At 39.1% G+C, this 13,334-nt stretch overlaps 1 long non-coding RNA gene across 2 annotated transcripts in view; it reads right to left on the reverse strand.

The window, feature by feature from the left end:
* The window catches only part of LOC127005099 (uncharacterized), a 114,911-nt gene that overhangs the window by 30,644 nt on the left and 70,933 nt on the right, over positions 1 to 13,334 (reverse strand). For both annotated transcript variants that reach the window (XR_007758284.1, XR_007758285.1), the window contains exon 2: positions 816 to 857. This is a non-coding gene — a long non-coding RNA (uncharacterized LOC127005099). The remainder of the gene's footprint in view (positions 1 to 815; positions 858 to 13,334) is intronic.

The following is a 13,334-nucleotide window of genomic DNA, read 5'->3' on the forward strand; positions in this document are numbered from 1 at the left end:
CTTCTTCTGTACCATGAACCTAATAAAACACTCATTACAACCAGACTGATTTTCTTTTCGGCCTTTTGGAAATAGTTGATGTGAGAAGCAGAAGCGTCTGAGGATCACGACCACAGAATCCCTAAGATGATGACCCCCCCCCCCCCGGCCCCCCAGGTGACCCAACCACATAACACCTGTAAATTAACCCCTGTACACCTGGATGACGTAGGGCTATGTCTGTGTTTACCTCACCTCTGATCACAACACCCACCTCACCTTTTCCTATCTTGTAACTGTAGGATATGAAGGTACAATTAACCGTACTACCTGTAATCTATCCTCTGTACACCTGTTTGAAGTATGGTTGACGCCCTGACTGTAGTATTTTAGCTTAACATTATATTATTTTGTTTCCTGACCATCACAATCACTCTTCTTTTCCTTTTTTTCTACAACCCCGTTTACTGCATGGTTATTCTTGGTGTTTTATTCTTTCATCTCTTATTATTGTTCCTTTTTGTTTAACCTGCACTGCTTGTTGTTGTTTTTTTGTTTTTTCTTTGACTTTTTTTTCGCCTTTCCATTTATATTCTTGCTTTCGTGCCTTTTAAAACTTTTTTCTAATAATTTTCACCTTTTGTTTTACCTTTTTGCCGTCTATATTTTTCTTTCCTTCTTTTTTTTTCTCTTCCTCCTCCTTCAGGCATTAATTAACCCATACTCTCTACCTGAGCCAGTATACCTGTAATCAAGCACTCAACACCTTGTAAACCTGCTTCACACCTGCACACACACACACACACACCTGTACGCCGCGTGTGGATCTCCCTTACCTGTTTGATGTTAGGAAGGGGCGGTGATGCTGGCGCCGGGTTCTGGAAAGAGAGGGAGAGGTTTGTTAGTGCTATTCCTGTTGTTATTGTGAATTGTGAATGGCACAGAGCATGAGAAGGAAATCGAAAAGGAAAAAGAAGGAAAAAAAAGAGAAGGAATAAGAAACGGATAAAAAGGAGAAGGAAAAAGAATTGAAAGTGAAAGAAAGGGCAAATAAAGGGAGGAAAAAGCAAAAGAGGAAAAAGAGGAGGAATTAAAGGTAGTATATATTATTTTTTTTGTATAATACATCGAATATACAAGATTATCTATTTATAGTTTCATCATACACTTACATTACTACTACTACTACTACTACTACTACTACTACCACCACCACAACAACAAAAAACCACCCCCAACACTCTCACATCAAACCATTCTTTCCCTCACACCAACGCCAACATACGACCTGATTTCCCCTCAAAACCCAAGGGAAAACGTGGCTACAGAGGACACCCTTGGATAGAAACATGTCCTAGGGGCCCTAAACTCCCCTTTCCGGATGGGTGAGAGGGCAGGGGAGGGCGGGAGAGGGAGAAGAAGAGGGGGAAGTGTCGCGCGGTGGGGTGGCAGAGAGGGACTGGCCCGTCTATGGGTGTATGGGTGAAGGTTTACATTAGTCTATGGTGCTCCCTCGGCCTACACATGGAACCGTTCTCTCTCATGCTGGCGGCCTATACACTGCGCATGCCCCATTTTCTTCTCTCTCACTCTCTCTTGCTCTCACTCGCGGCTCGCCTCTCTTTCTTTCTTTCCCACGGCAGCTTCCTCCTCCTCCTCTTCCTCTCTCTCCTCTCTCGCCACTACCAGCTCGCTTTCTTGCTTGCTTGCTTGCTCTCTTTCGCCTTCTCTCTCTCTCTCTCTCTCTCTCTCTCTCTCTCTCTCTCTCTCTCTCTCTCTTCCTGTTGCTTGCTTGCTCCAGCTTCTCTCTCTCTCTCTCTCTCTCTCTCTCTCTCTCTCTCTCTCTCTCTCTCTCTCTCGTCATCTACCTCGCCTGACTCCAAGTGTGTGTGTGTGTGTGTGTGTGTGTGTGTGTGTGTGTGTGCTGACAGATGAAATATATTTATGACGTTGCGGTTGAGGTGAAAGGAAAGGGTAGTAATGATAGTGATGGTGGTGATAAAGTGAGTCAGAGAAAAAAATAATATATGTAGTAGTAGTGGTAGTAGTAGTAGTAGTGGTAGTGGTAGTGGTAGTAGTAGTGGGAGGAGGAGGAGGAGGAGGAGGAGGAGCAGTAGTAGTCGTAGTAGAAGTAGTAGAAATAGTAGTAGTAGTCGATATAAATGTAATAGTAGCTGTAGTCGTTGAAGATGAAGTAATATAGCAGTAGTGTAATATAAGCAGTATAGTGGAAAGGGAACAGGAGCAAGAAGCTATTATTTAAAACTCTTCTACACCTGACAACTCGACACAACCTTACAAACACCTATCCTCTGTTCTACGATATCACACAACTCTCCCAGTCTTCTACACTAAACATTCTTGGCCTATCCTTAACTCAAAATCTCGTCTGCACTCCTCACCTTTCATCTCTTTGACAAATCAGCTTCCTCGAGGTTAGGCGTTTTGTAGCGTCTCCAGCAATTACTTTCCCTCTCCGACCAATATACCCACCCATATATAAAGGCCTTGTCCTCCTTTGTATGGAATATGAACACGACTTTCTACTCTAGCTCACCCTTATGCTGTCCAAAATCCTGATGCAAAAATGAAGCAGCATCTTCCATATTTCATCCCTTTCACTTGTAAATTCTGAACAGCCTTCCTTCGTCTGTATTTTCCCAGATTTACGACTTAAATACATTCAAGAAGAGAGAATCAAGACACCTTTCCATCCTTATTTTAATACTACTCCGGTTTTCTTTTTTGTGGGATCAGTGCTTTGCCATTATTTTATTGTCTATATTTTGCCCATAAACTGATCCATTTGCCGTAAAAATAGTAGTAAAGTTGTAGAAGTAGTAGTAGTGGTAGTAGTAGTAGTAGTAGTAGTAGTAGTAGTAATAGCATAAAAGTGAAAAGATAAAAAAGTAGATAGAGAATAAATTTGGTGGCATTAGCATCATCAGCAGTAACAGCAATAGTAGCGGTAGTATTAGTATTAGTAGTAGTAGTAGTAGTAGCAGTAGTAGTAGTAGTAGTAGTAGTAGTCGCAGCCCAGCAATAATTTCCATGAACATCTCTCACCAGGGTACAAATTAATACGTCGTCCAGCCCACAACACACCTGACGTACGGGCGGCCGGCCGGTGGATCGGACAGGTAAATAGATAGACAGGTAGATGGGTAGATAGATAAAGAGGTAAGTGTGAAGGTAAACAGATAAATAGACAGATAGGGTACACATAAATAAAACCTTTACTGGCCGGGCACGGGACAAAAAAGACAGCACACACACACACACACACACACACACACACATTGCTATAGATACTACTAGCTCTATATTTCTTTCTTATCATTTTGTTTTTGCTTTTGTTCATCTTCTGCTCCTCCTCCTCCTCCTCCTCCTCCTCCTCCTACTACTACTACTACTACTACTACTACTACTTCTACTACTTCCACCTTTGTTCTCCTACCTTTTTTTGTTCCTGTTTTTGCTGTTGTTCATCTGTTGCTAATGCTACTGTTCCTCCTCCTCCTCCTACTACTACTACTACTACTGCTACTACTACTATTACTACCGCATATACTACTACTACTACTACTACTACTACTACTACTACTACTAATAATAATAATAATAATAATAATAATAATAATAATATTACTACTACTGCTACTACCATTATAACTACAACTGTATCTACTGTTCTTTATCTTCTTGTTTGTGTTCTAGCAGTAACATCACAATTATAACTGCTACCATTTCTACTACTGCTACTTCATTCTTCCTAACATTACAGCTTTTTACAGCTACCACTGCCAGCATCATCATCTCCATCCCAACCACCACCACTACTACCATTACTACTACCACTACCACTACTACTTCTACTACTACCTCTACAACTACTACCTAGCCGGCCACAGGGTCCAGACGGCAGGTGTGGGCAGGTGGGGGGAGGAGATGATTACCTGAGTCTAGACACTTGCATGACCTTGAACACCCAGGTGAGTCAGAATAAGAGGAGAAGGAGGAGGAGGAGGAGGAGGAGGAGGAGATGTGGGTGGAGGGGTGGTTTGGGGGTGGAGTGTGTCAGACAGCGAGAGAGAGAGAGAGAGAGAGAGAGAGAGAGAGAGAGAGAGAGAGAGAGAGAGAGAGAGAGAGAGAGAGAGAGAAGGTATGGGCAGACTGGGTACGTGGATAATGAGTGTATTAAACAGTATATACGTTGGGGAGAGGAGAGGGAGAAGGGAGAAGGGCAGAGGAGAGGAGAGAAAGAGGGAGAGAGGAGGGAAGATGCTACGGTATGGATTATAGGTGAAGGAGAATAAGGAGAGAAGAATAAAATAAGGGAGAGACGAGAGAAAAGAAAAACCAGAAGAGAAGATGCTGTTATTTGAAAGGAAAGGATAATAAACTAAGGAGAGAAGAATAAGCAAAGGGGAAAAAATAAAGAAAACAGAAGAGAGAGAGAGAGGGGCAAGAAGATGCTGCGATATGAAACGGAGAGGAGAATAAGCAAGGAGAAAATGATAAAGGAATGGAGAAGAGATGATACAAGGAGAGGAGAGAGAAAAAAAAGGAGGATGCTGCGATATGAAACGGAGAGGAGAATAAGCAAGGAGAAAATGATAAAGGAATGGAGAAGAGATGATACAAGGAGAGGAGAGAGAAAAAAAAGGAGGATGCTGCGATATGAACAAGAAGGAAATATGAATAAAACAAGAGAGATAAACAAAGAAAAGGAGAGAAGAGATGAAAGGAAGAGAGAGAGAGAGAGAGAGAGAGAGAGAGAGAGAGAGAGAGAGAGAGAGAGAGAGAGAGATGTTGCAATATGAACTGGAGGTAAAAAAAAGAACGATTAAGAGAGAAAAGAATAATTAGGGAGAGAAGAGAAAAAAAAAGGAGAGGAAAAATGTATGAAAACAGGAGAGCAGAGGCGAATAGTGGAGATGAAGAGATGAAGAGATGCTGTAATGAAGGGAAGAAAAGAAGACAATGGGTGAACAAATAAATGATAGAAGAAAATAAAAGAACAAAGTAAGGGAATGAGAGGGTGGGAGATGAGAGGAAAGGAGATGCTGAGCGAAGAAAAGGGAGAAGAAAATCAATAAAGAGAAGATGAGAAGAAAGGAAAGTAGAACAGATAGAAGAAGAAAGAGGAAAGGAGGGGAGAGGAGAGTAAGGAAGAGAAGGGAGATGAGAAACTAAGATAAAATTTGAGAAGTATATATTATTTTTATTTATTCATTTTATGTATTCGTATATGTAACCATCATTACCATCACCACCACCATCATCATCATCATCATCATCATCATCATTACCACCAGCAAGATTATTATTTTCTCCTTAACAGTCGCATTATACTTACACTAAGCTTTCTTTTTGCATTATCTCTCTCTCTCTCTCTCTCTCTCTCTCTCTCTCTCTCTCTCTCTCTCTCTCTCTCTCTAATTGGCACACCTGCATGGCCCCGTCCTTCAACAGGTGTGTGTGGTTAACATGGAGCCACCACAAACACTTGTACTCCACACCTGTATTACCTCCCCCTCCCCCCTTTCCCCTATTGATGGTGGTAGTGGTGGATGGTTCGAAATAACGTGTGGATTACTTTCGTTCTTTCTTATTATTTTTTCTTGTTTATTTTGTTGTTGCCGTTGTTCTTGGTAGTGGTGTTGGTGGTGGTGGAGTCATTGTTGTTGTATTTTGTGATTTATGGTCTGAATGTGTGGTATAAGAAACTAATGTGCGTGTCAGTACTATAACAACTACCACAACTGCTTCTACTACAACTACTACAACAACAGCGACAACAACAACAACAACACTACTACCACTATATAAAGATGCTACAAAAATAATAAAACGTCTTGCGAATCTGAAAAAAATAAACGAGAATATGAGAGAAAAAAAGACAAAGACGACCTTTCGACAACTAGATGAAAGTAGAGGAAGCATAGCAGGAAAAAATACATAAAAGAAAACCTAACAAAGCGACGAGTTATTTATTATATGAGTTTGCTTAATGCTTAGCTGGAGGGGCGCGCAGGCTTCACCGACTTCAAACGGGATGGTGAGTGCTGCCACCACCATCATCACCATCATCAGTCACCACCATTATTATTATTATTTCACAGTGATTACAAGACAGAAAATGATAAGGGTGACTAACCAGTCTTTGTGGAGAAAAATATGCATGCCTAGATAAAGGAGAATATAATGTAAAGTGAACGATCAATACGTATGGGGGAGAGTGATGGAAATATCCCCCAAGAAGCATATGGCAAGGTGACGATGATAATGAAATAATGAAACAGCAGACGAAAATAATGATAAACTAATGACACAGCAGACAATGATAAAAATAAAATAATGGCGTTGGAGACGAAAAATACTAAGAAAATAGCAAATGGTGATAATGAGAGCATAATGAAATTGCAAACAAGGATGATGACAAAATAATGAAATAGAGGAATTTTGCCACAATAATTATAAGTAGGAAAACAATACAAACAAGAGGAGTATATATATAGGGGTAATGAATATGGTGAAAAGAGTGACATGCGTATATACAGCAGATGAATGCAAGAACAATAAGAAAAAATAATAATAACAAGAACAATAATAATAATAATGATAATGGTAGCTAGGTGTAGTACAAGGCAATTTACGGAATGAGAAATATAGGTTCACAGATACTGCCAACGGAGGTGAAAGCCTTTAAAGTGATACATATATTACTTTAAAACCTAAGACTGCCAATAATAATAATAATAATAATAATAATAATAATAATAATAATAAAACAATATGAAAACGGGAAAAGCTGAGAAAAAATGAGGTCAAAATAGGTTGGAGAGAATGCTTTGATACTCGCCTCTTAAATAGATCGAAAGTGACTGTGCATCGCGGGCCACACAACACAAGGAAAAACAGCGAGGAAAAGGTATATCTTCAATCAGTTCACTCCGCCTTGGCACCTCCTGCTCTGCCTGCTGGGGGCCGCGTCTAGGTGGCACCCTTCCTTTCATCTTGTCTTCAGCCTCCAATGTGCCTCTCAAACACCACACAACAATATATAACTAACCAGCTTTGTCTAACACCCCGTGAACAGCAAAAGAGAAGTAGTGAGTCATAAGGAAAGGGAGGAAAAAAGAAGAGAATGAGATATACAGAAGATAGATGTAATGCTATTTCGTTATAGGGAAAAGGATATAGAGTAGAGGATAAAAAAATATATAAAAAGGAAGAAAGACTTAGAGCAAAATAAATACAAGGAGAGCTAATGGAGTGAGAAAACGAGAATGATACCGAAAAGAGCGATGAAATCTTTTATACTTGAAAAAATGGAACTAGGAAGCCATGAGAAGAAATAAGAATCAAAATTAGAAAGCAAAATTAAAGTCATATTCTTTGGAATATCAATGTGAACGGTATGTGGTTATGTTATATACGTACAAGCAATGGTTTGGTTTTCTGATGTGCAGCTTTTAACTGTTGCAAAAATACCAAAGCAAAGGATAAATTGTAAAAAAGATATATAATCATAGGTAAATATACTGACTAGCTTTAGAAGTAGAGCTAAACAGACGTTTTATTATGATTGTATTTTTATATTCTTGAAAGTATTTGAAGAGAAAGAGAAAAGTTTGAGAGAAATATCAAATTCTGCTCCATAAAACATAAATTATTATCTAAAGCTCTGTTATGCTTGAATGCAATTATTCGCTTTTCTAATTAAGCCACGTGCGAGCCAGCTTGTGACCTCAATAAATACTAAATAAAGGTAGAAAAGAAAGATGAAATACTGAAACCGTAGAAAATAAATAAGTAATAATAAAATTATAATAATAATAATACCTAATGAGAATATAAACAAAATATATGCTCTTTTTTTTCTAATCTTCATACTTTTTCTTTAATACTTTTGTGATTTTGAGGAACGGAAAATTCGCTTAAAATGCAAACTTTCTATTCTTTATTTTTTTTTCTTTCAATCCGTGCCTCTCCTTTGATCGGCGTGGGAAAATATAACTAATTTTTGTCTAATCTCATCAACAGGCGCAAAAAAATGAGTCAGACGCTGAATAATGGAGGAGACGACACGAAGAAAGTTAGTTTTCGAAATGTCAATCGCATTACATTTCGAAAGAGATTTGGCTTAATTATTTGTTTCCCGAGTAATACGCAACACAATCTCTCTCTCTCTCTCTCTCTCTCTCTCTTGCCGAATTATTGGTGAAAACTAATAAAACAAGATATATTCTCTCTCTCTCTCTCTCTCTCTCTCTCTCTCTCTCTCTCTCTCTCTCTTGCCGAATTATTGGTGAAAACTAATAAAACAAGATATATTTAAGAATTTACTCTCTCTCTCTCTCTCTCTCTCTCTCTCTTGCAACGAAAAAAATACTGACTAAAAATTACACCAGATATTCAAGAACTCTCTCTCTCTCTCTCTCTCTCTCTCTCTCTCTCTCTCTCTCTCTCTCTCTCTTTCTCTCAATAGGAAATTAAAAACAATGCAACGGAGCTTTTTGATTTTTCCCCCACAAAGAACCTTCCGGTAAACCTTTTTAATACCCCGTCATTTGTTTTCTTTCTTCCTTTCTTTATATCGAGGAGGAAGATTCATTTGTTGCATTGTGATAAAGAAAAGGATGAAGTTGACTCGAATTTTTACTGTACTCATGCGTGTGGTCATTATTATTTTTTTTCTTTAACGTTCTACTTTATTATTATTATTATTTTTATTTTTATTTTTGCATATTTAGATAATGACTGATTTTTTTTTTTTTCATTCCGTCTCATTATTTTAAGTATATACTTTTCTTTTTCCTTCGTCTGTCTGTCTGTCTTTTTCAATCCGTCTCATTATTTTAAGTATACATTTTCCTTTTTACTTCGTTTTCCTTTCCTTTTTTTCATTCTTTCCCTCTTTGTTTCTGTTAGTTATATATATTTTCTTACTTCATTTATTTTCTTTCTGTCTTTCATATCTTTTTCTTCCCTTTTTCTACCAATTCTGTATTTTACTGAACTGATTTTTGCGCTTATTATCCTATTTTTTCCCACATTTTTTTACTTTCATCCTTTTTTTTATAATTCACGTTTTATTTGTTCTCCTTCTCAAAATATTCTTTCATTTCTCTTTCTTTAACCTTTCTATCTTACCTCTCTATCTTTTTTTCCCTGCACACATTTATATACTTTATTCTCCCGCCAATATTTCTCCTTCCTTCCTCCATTTGTTTCCCCTCCTCCTCCTCCTCCTCCTCCTCCTCCTAAATCTTCCTTCGGATTCTCACTAACCTATATACAACCTTCTCCAACTCCTTTTATTTTCTTCTTCTTTTTCCTCTGACTTTTCCTCCCTTTTTGTTATTTCTTTTTTCTCTTCTTCCTTCACATCTTTCCTTCTCCTCTCAGCGAGGAAGAGGAGGAAGTAGAGGAGGAGGAGGAGGAGGAGGAGGAGGAGGGAAAAGATAGAAAAAAGAAAGCGCTCTGAAGGAGGATGGAAGGAGGAAACGAACAAAGAATAAGGAGGAGGTGGAGGAGGAAAAGGAGGAGGAAAGAGGAAGAAGAGGAAGAGAAGATAACGATGTGGAGGATGGGAAAAACATGAGAACGATGACGAGGAGAAACTTGAGGATGGAAGAACGGAACGGAAGAGGAGGCGGAGGAGGAGGAGGAGGAGGAGGAGGGGAGCTCTTTCCCTCAGACGCTGTTGCCAAGACAACGACGGCCACACCCTCGCTTCCCCTCGTGTGTGTGTGTGTGTGTGTGTGTGTGTCTCTCTCTCTCTCTCTCTCTCTCTCTCTCTCTCTCTCTCTCTCTCTCTCTCTCTCTCTCTCTCTCTTACACACACACACACACACACACACACACACACACACACACACACACACACACACACACCTTATCTCCTTATCACCTTACCTGTTTGAATGACTGTTCCTTTCTTTATCTGCCTGCCTGTCTGTCTGTCTACCTGTCTAGCTGTCTGCTTTTTATCCTGCTTGAGTTTGTTCGTCTCTGTTCATGTTTGTGTATATATTTGTCTCCAGCTGTGAGTGAATGTGTGTGTGTGTGTGTGTGTGTGTGTGTGTGTGTGTGTGTGTTTCTCCGTCTGTCTTCGTCTCTGGGTGTCTATTCATATTGTTGATTAAAAGACGTATTTATTTTTATTTACCTGTATCATTTTTGTACCTGAGTGTGACCTATCTAATGTAATGCAAAATATATAATTTTTATTTATCTACACACCTCGAAATATGAAGAACTCTCTCTCTCTCTCTCTCTCTCTCTCTCTCTCTCTCTCTCTCTCTCTACGGGTATCTCACAGGTATATTACTTCAATCGTGAGAGAAAGAGATAGAGATAGGGCCAGATACCAGTCCATCTCTCTCTAAAAATATATAGTACTAATATTGCTACTACCAATAATCAAAATAAAAGAAATAATAATAGAAATAATAATAATGAGAGAGAGAGAGAGAGAGAGAGAGAGAGAGAGAGAGAGAGAGAGAGAGAGAACCAATCACACTAAGAGATAACAAGGGAAGGCCTACAATTGGCCGTCTGACCCTCCTAACCGACCAATTAGAAGCGAGTTTAATTTAGGCCGAGGAGGATTAGGAGGAGGTGGAGGAGGAGGAGGGAGAGTCGCAGTAGGCCTAACGCTGAGCAAGCATAGAGAAAAATGGCGGTGAGAGAGAGAGAGAGAGAGAGAGAGAGAGAGAGAGAGAGAGAGAGATTTTACATAGATTTACATAGAAAATCAGACCACACAGACCCCATGGTCCAGACTAGGTGGTCTGTCCTTAAACCTATGTGATTCTACAGAAGGCTCCAAAACGTTGCATTTCTACTCTAGTTAATATTAAGTTGAAGGAAGTGACGGTCGAGCTTGTTTTTGAAGGAGTCAATCGTGTTACACTGGACCACTGAAGGTGGAAGCTTATTCCATTCTCGCACTACAACGTTGGTGAAGAAAAATTTGGTGCAGTCTAAATTTACTTGTCTACATTTGAGTTTTATGCCATTGTTCCTCGTTCGCAAAGTGTCATCGATCATAAACAATGTTGATCTGTCTACATTCGTGAAACCATTAAGTATTTTAAAACATTCGATCAGTTTTCCTCGGAGGCGACGTTTCTCAAGAGAGAACATGTTAAGGGTAGAAAGCCTTTCTTCATAAGGTTTGTTGCGCAAGGAAGGGATCATTTTTGTTGCCCGACGCTGAACACCTTCTAATTTAGCAATGTCCTTTGCATGGTGGGGAGACCAAAACTGAACAGCATATTCCAAGTGGGGTCTGACTAAACTATTGTAGAGCGGAAGTATTACATCTTTATTCTTGAATAAAAAGTTTCTTTTAATGAAGCCCAACATTCTGTTCGCTTTATTTGCTGCATCGATGCATTGATGTGAAAATTTGAGGTTTGACGCGATTTTGACCCCCAGGTCCTTTACGTATTGAACGCTTGTGAATTTAACGCCGCCCATTTCGTAATCGAACATCTTATTTCTTGTTCCAACTTGAAGGACCTGGCACTTGTCTACGTTAAAGGGCATCTGCCATCTATCCGACCAAGCTGAAATTTTGTGCAAATCCTCTTGGAGGCTTTGCCTGTCTTCGTCAGTGAGAACCGAGTTACCAATCTTTGTGTCGTCTGCAAATTTACTAATGCGATTATTAAGTCCAACATCCACATCGTTGATGTAAATAATGAAGAGCACTGGGCCAAGAACCGAGCCCTGAGGGACGCCACTAGTGACCGGCGCCCACTCTGAGTTAAATCCGTCAATCACCACTCTTTGTTGTCTGTTGCTCAACCAATTCGCGATCCATTGGTTTACTTGACCGTCAATACCTATTTGCTTTAATTAATAAAGTAATTTATGATGTGGGACTTTATCAAACGCTTTCTGGAAATCAAGATAGACTACGTCCAGTGATTTGGTTACGTCATAAACTGACAAGAGGTCGTTATAAAAGGTCAATAGGTTTAATAGGCAGGATCTTTTGTTACGGAAGCCATGTTGTGAATCTCTAATTAATGAGTGGCTTTCAAGGTAACTCACAATTTTGTCTCTAATTACGCTCTCAAGTAGCTTACCTACAACTGAAGTTAGACTAATGGATCTGTAATTACCTGGTATTTTTTTGTCTCCTTTCTTAAAAATCGGTGTCACGTTAGCCTTTTCCAATCCGAAGGGACGATGCCTTGTCGCAAGGACATATTGAATACGGCTGTGAGGGAGGAGAGTATTTCGCTCTTTGTTTCTTTAAGCAGTATAGGATATACTTTATCGGGTCCGGGACTTTTATTTGTTTTAAGTGATTGGAGAGCTTTAAGGATTTCATCGGTTGTTATTTCAAAATTAGGCAATGCATGCTCGAGATTTACACTAGTACCTGGTCACTTCCAAAATTTAAAGTTGCGTTTGGCGTTTCCTCCACTTTTGTTTCTTTCCTTTCTCTATATTTTCCATTTTTCTTTCTTTCCGGAAGTTGACGTTTTTTTGCGGCCACGAAAGGACGGAATATTTGAGGTTTTTTTATATTGCTTTCATTTTCTTATTTTTTCATCTGTGGTCTTTTTTCTCCATATTTGTGTCTATTCTCAAAGATCATTTCACATTAGAAATCTAAAAACGAAAAGCAACTAGTGATTTCTAACATCTATGTAGACAACAACAGTTCCTTCTACGTTATTTCTCCATTATCATTTTTTTCTTTTCTCTCGCTTTCCTGCCTTTGTTATCTTGCATTTGGCTTGAACCCCATTTCCATTATTACTATTGTTATTATTATTATTATTATTATTTAAGGTGAAGGAAACATCATAGACTAAAGAAATTATACCAAGAAAAAAAAAATCATGAGAATATTGCCACAACGTTAAATAGAAGGAGGCGACTAAGAAAGATCTAATGTAATTCTCGAGGCGATACTTCCCTTTTGAGAGTGTTTACGTCACTGGAAAGAGAAAATATAGCAGTAAGTAGTGTGTGTGTGTGTGTGTGTGTGTGTGTGTGTGTGTGTGTGTGTGTGTGTGTGTGTGTGTGTGTGTGTGAGGTGGCGTGGGAATGGCGGTACCTGTGTCTAATTAAGGAATGTTTCACCTCTACTGTTTCTCTCTTTGTACTGTTGGATAATGCCCCGTGCTTCCTTTTCCGCCCTTTCTCCCTTTTCTCTCTTATTTCCTCTCCTTATTTCTCACTTCTCAGCTGTTTGTCCTCTCTCTCTCTCTCTCTCGCCTTCCTTATTTCCTTTCCTTTTTTTTTTTCAAAGCAATATCTCACTTCCTCTATTTCTTCTCTATTTCCTTCCATCTTCTGCATTATTTTTTTTTCCGTTCTTC

Source organism: Eriocheir sinensis, chromosome 29 (genome assembly GCF_024679095.1).
Source record: "Eriocheir sinensis breed Jianghai 21 chromosome 29, ASM2467909v1, whole genome shotgun sequence".
Lineage (NCBI taxonomy): Eukaryota > Metazoa > Arthropoda > Malacostraca > Decapoda > Varunidae > Eriocheir > Eriocheir sinensis.